Source organism: Lissotriton vulgaris, chromosome 1_1, assembly GCF_964263255.1.
Source record: "Lissotriton vulgaris chromosome 1_1, aLisVul1.2, whole genome shotgun sequence".
Classification (NCBI taxonomy): domain Eukaryota; kingdom Metazoa; phylum Chordata; class Amphibia; order Caudata; family Salamandridae; genus Lissotriton; species Lissotriton vulgaris.
The window spans coordinates 1,632,873,468-1,632,879,378 of NC_141685.1; positions in this window are offsets into that span (position 1 = coordinate 1,632,873,468).

The following is a 5,911-nucleotide window of genomic DNA, read 5'->3' on the forward strand; positions in this document are numbered from 1 at the left end:
CTCCTCAGTCCCCTCCCCAATCCTCCCCGCCCTCCTCCTCCCTCCCAGCATCGAACTTAGCTACTGTGAGTGCTACAAAGGCTGCATGCCTCCTCCTGCCCTTCACTTTTGCCTGACTGGGCAAGGTGGGTGGCTCTTCAGAGACCACCAGCTTCCTGCTCTTGGTCATGTTCGCGGCCCAGTAAACGTGCCTCACAAGCAACAGGGCTGCTCTCTCCCTAGGCCCAGTCACGTCCCCCGCCATTTTAGCGCTCGGGCTCCCTCCCCGTCTTCTCCCACCTAGATGAAGATGGCTGGAATGCCAGAAACCGGTCCTCGGTAGCTTGTTTCCGGTCCAGGGAAGGCATGGCTTGGCAGTTCGGGCTGGACTGTTCCCATGAGGCACAGGGTAGGACTGATTTGCATATAGCCATGTCTGAACTGGGGTGGCAGAGTGGGTTAAAGAACGGTGATGGATTAAACCCAGATCTTTTGACTGGGTGTGAGTGTTTGATTGATTCAGATGCTCCGTCCATTACCACCCCCTTTTGTACCGCTTTTGGGCGCCATAAGTGTGGCAGGGTATGCTCAGACGTGAGTCCCTTGCTCACTTTGCCACTGGATTCAAGCAAGCCGGGCTGAAGATGGCTGGAATGCCAGAAACCGGTCCTCGGAAGCTTGTTTCCGGTCCAGGGAAGGCATGGCTTGGCAGTTCGGGCTGGACTGTTCCCATGAGGCACAGGGTCAGACTGATTTGCATATAGCCATGTCTGAACTGGGGTGGCAGAGTGGGCTAAAGAACGGTGATGGATTAAACCCAGATCTTTTGACTGGGTGTGAGTGTTTGATTGATTCAGATGCTCCGTCCATTACCACCCCCTTTTGGACGGCGCAGGAGGCAACGCCACAGAAGGCCCGGCCCCCGCCCTCAATGAGGCCACTCCCTTGAAACCAGAGTGGCCACGACTCACTTCAGAGGGCTCAGTCCTCGCTGTCCACCCGGCCCGCAGCAGTGAAATCGCCATCACTGCCACCTCCACTCCCGCAGAGGCCCGGCGAGGCACACGAACCAGGCAAGGCGGAGCCTCACCAACTACCAAATCCAGTCTGCATGTCAATTTCAATTTCAAAACACTTTATTCGGTTTTAAGTTGTAAAACCATAAAAGATACATAGTTAAAACATATTAAAACAGTTCGACAAGAGTATACCAGGCATGAAGATCCTCCCGACAAGACTCAGCATAATTTATACAAATTAATAAACTGTACAGGATTCTACACGGTACACACAACAGATACATTATTTTTTTTAAAACAAGTGCGTCATACATGATCAATTCAATCGGGCAGATTATTTCTAATCCTAACAACGGCTTTTAAAAACCCTACCACAAATAAAATACATTCAGGGAGAAGCAGCTGTAGATAAAGGAGAGCTGTGCAGACTTGGGAAAATTCTGCCTGTCTTTTCCAAGAGCTGCATAGCCTCAACAACTAACATTTCACTAGTCACAGTAAGCATTTCTAACTGCCGCCAACAAAGAAGCCAACACTACTAGGATTCACACAAATAAATTGCAAAGAAATCACCACTGCCTGGGTTACCGGCCACTAGGTCACCTGAACCTAAAATGGTGGCTTGTAGCCCAAGAAGTGCCCCTAAATATACGTTGGGCTATCTTTGGGCTATTAAGAAGCTCAAAACAAAATGGCAGTCATTGGACTGCAAAAGCCTCCCAATCTGCACGGGGGGCAGACTTCCCCTTGGTCAGCTGCCTCCCAGACCTCTCTTCTGCCGGGCCTCCAGGAAGACATCATGTGACTCAGACAGGGCTCTGAATCAGCTCAACTTGGCACAGTGAGAGCGGTCTTTAAAGGTAAAGCTCAGTCTGACAAACCATGTCACGGACTAGCTCACTACCCATGACTTCTACTTCTGAGAACATCTGCCTGCTCAGAGATTACTGTCTGGGCAGCCCTGAGCAGAGTAGCTGTCGGCAGTGTTTGTTCCCCACTGCAGCTTACAAAACCCTTTCTCCTCTTTCCTTTTTTGTCAGAGAGCTAGCTTGGGCCAGTTACAGCTTAAAAGAAAATGGCAACAGAAAGAGACTCTGCGTGCACATGGAGTGAGATGGAAGACAGAGGACAGAAAGAAGTGAGTAAGTGCAATCACTGTGCACTGGGCTCTTGTTGGGCTTCAGATTGCCGCCCACTCTCCAGTCCACTGAATAAATTACCGCTTCTATTCTCCTAATGGCAATAAAAGAGAGACTTCAAGTTGCTGTGCAGCTCCTTGCATTTATGTAGTGGTCACATTGTGCAGTTGTGGTAGTTAACAGGTTAGCATCAGAAGTTGCTTTCTCATCACTTAACATAAAACAGTTTCAAGTAAAATGGTAATTCTGAAGAGAGTATGTAGGTGCAGAACATATCCTTTTTGGAAAAGGAAGGAGCGGATGGTTCACCCGCTGACAGTGTAAAATCATTGATACTTAAAACACCCCGTCCCAGGTAACAAACTATCAGAACAGCGTCAGTCCAAGGCTGCATTTTCCCAGCAGAGGGGCCTGTTACAGGCGGTTCAAGCACTACAGGGGTACGTGATTCTTGTGTTTGCAGAGAGATCACGTAATATAGTACTATTTAAAAAAAAAAGAGAGATGGTTTGCAAACCAAACTTGCAATAAGGTGTTCCGTAGCCAAACATGGTCAGGCGGTAGACAGTCAAAATATCGAGTTGGAAATATCGACCTACCATAATATCGAGTCTGAAATATCGAAGGAGCATAATATCGAAGGCAAGAATATCGTAGGACAGAATATCGACCCAAGGTAAGTAATATCGAAATACTTAATATCGATGGAAGTAATATCGAAGTTAGTAATATCGATAGCATATATATCGATGTTAATAATTTCGATGACACTAATATCGATATTTGTATTATTTTATAGTTTTTTATTATGTATGTGTTATATGTTTAATTTAAGTATTTAAAATAATTACTATTATATGTGTATACATTTTCTATAATAATATAGAAATTTATAAGGAAATTTGATGTTTTAGTACCGGAGCGGGTTGTGGGTTTATAGGGGAATAGGGTGGGAAGTAATTTAATTATGGTAAGTTGATTAATAATTAGTAGGATTAATTAATTAATTATAATTATTTGCTAATTAATATTGATTAATTGGGAAATAATTAATTGATTAATTGATATATATTTTCTGTAGCAGGATGTGGGTTTATAGGGGAATAGGGTGGGGAGTAATTTAATAATAATTAATTAATTAATATATGTTTTTAAATATTTATAACATTAATTAGTTAATTAATTATTATAATTTTGTACATATTTTAAATTAGTAATTAATTGGTAATTAAATAATATTAGTTAGTTAATTACATTATTAGAGTAATTTATTTATATATATAATTTTTAGTTACTGTTAATTAATTAATTGGGGAAAAATGATATTAATTATTAAATTATATTAATTACAGCTTATGTGCTAATATATTTACTTTATTGTTATTGTTAATTAATTATTAATTGCTAATTAAATAATATTATTTAACTTTGGGTTAAGGAGTATTTTTAGGGTTCAGGGTCATTTTTGGGTTTTTGGGTAAAGTGGTATTTTGAGTGTTTAGGGTCAGTTTTCAGTTTTTGGGTAAAGGGGTATTTTTAGGGTTCAGGGTCAGTTTTCAGTTTTTGGGTAAAGGGGTATTTTTAGGGTTCAGGGTCAGTTTTCAGTTCATGGGTAAAGGGGTATTTTTAGGGTTCAGGGTCAGTTTTCAGTTCATGGGTAAAGGGGTATTTTTAGGGTTCAGGGTCAGTTTTCAGTTCATGGGTAAAGGGGTATTTTTAGGGTTCAGGGTCAGTTTTCAGTTTTTGGGTAAAGGGGTATTTTTAGGGTTCAGGGTCAGTTTTCAGTTCATGGGTAAAGGGGTATTTTTAGGGTTCAGGGTCAGTTTTCAGTTCATGGGTAAAGGGGTATTTTTAGGGTTCAGGGTCAGTTTTCAGTTCATGGGTAAAGGGGTATTTTTAGGGTTCAGGGTCAGTTTTCAGTTTTTGGGTAAAGGGGTATTTTTAGGGTTCAGGGTCAGTTTTCAGTTCTTGGGTAAAGGGGTATTTTTAGGGTTCAGGGTCAGTTTTCAGTTTTTGGGTAAAGGGGTATTTTTAGGGTTCAGGGTCAGTTTTCAGTTTTTGGGTAAAGGGGTATTTTTAGGGTTCAGGGTCAGTTTTCAGTTCTTGGGTAAAGGGGTATTTTTAGGGTTCAGGGTCAGTTTTCAGTTTTTGGGTAAAGGGGTATTTTTAGGGTTCAGGGTCAGTTTTCAGTTTTTGGGTAAAGGGGTATTTTTAGGGTTCAGGGTCAGTTTTCAGTTTTTGGGTAAAGGGGTATTTTTAGGGTTCAGGGTCAGTTTTCAGTTCTTGGGTAAAGGGGTCTTTTTAGGGTTCAGGGTCAGTTTTCAGTTTTTGGGTAAAGGGGTATTTTTAGGGTTCAGGGTCAGTTTTCAGTTTTTGGGTAAAGGGGTATTTTTAGGGTTCAGGGTCAGTTTTCAGTTCGTGGGTAAAGGGGTGGATTTTGGGTTCAGGGTCAGTTTTCTCGACTGTTGCACTCTCTGGAGTGGGAATAGTAATTTTATCCCTACGCTATCAAACGCTTTCCCTACTGTTCCACTCTCTGGAGTAGGAATAGTAATTTTTACCCTTACGCTATCCAACGTTTTATATAATTAATTGTTAAAATATCACATGTTTATTTTATTTTTTATATTACTTACATTTTATGTATGTTATTGTTTTATGTTTGTACATGTATTAGTAAATTAGAATATATTTCATTAATTTATAAATTAGTAAATTAATTATTAATACTTATTGTTCAGTACATATATATTATATCTTTACTGTATATATTTAATTAACGTATTATTAATATATATGTTTTATTTATTAATTTTAAACATTATTAGATACTTTAAAATATGTATATTTTATTTATTAGTGTTATATACTTACTTTTACATTTATATATATTTAAAAAAAAATCGATATTTTAAACATCGATATTTTTTACAACGATATTATTTTTTCGATATTTTTGTACTTACCATGTTGTAGATAGGATGTCGATATTTTTGCCCTCGATATTGTTGACTCGATATTCTTGTAGGTCGATATTTTTGTAGTCGAAATTCTGTCATAGATCCGGTCAGGCAAATAAACAAAGCTGTAATTTGTCTGTGGTTCTGCAAGCAACTGCAGTGGTCAGAATGGGTGTAAAATCATGTAGGATATGACTAGAGTGTGGTTACACAATTGTTTTACAGCAGCATCAACTTATAAAGTGGCAGTAGAATAGTGGCTTTCCATTTCAGGTGCTCTGCAGCCATTTCAAGATCTTTTTAGAGCTTCTTCTTGCTCAAATGGATTTAATTTCTTATGTTCACTGTTACCATGGATTTCATTACTTGATGTTGCTGGTGAACAAGTGCCATTCATAGTTTTTGAAATGCCACTCATAATTACACTGACATTATGAACATGTCCCACATAGCAATCTGAAACTTTGGCAGCAATTGATAACAGACATGTGAGTTCCAGAACAAATTAACACAAAAGACAAGGGTAACTTATGATACAGACAAACAATGGTTGCATTAGAAATAGCAACTAGGGGCATAGCAGAACTGAATGTATCAATAGATCTCCTACCACTATATGGAAAAGAAGAACAATCTTGTTGATTCAATCCACAGTTATGAGGTTAGGGCAGCAGACAAGATTTCAAAAACAGAAGAATAAGACACATGCACACATTTGCATTTCTGAAAGTTTAGTTACATCACTTATAAGTCAGTCTCAAACAACATTCTTTTTTTCTTTTTTTAAAAAACCTTTATTTGTGAAATATAGCAA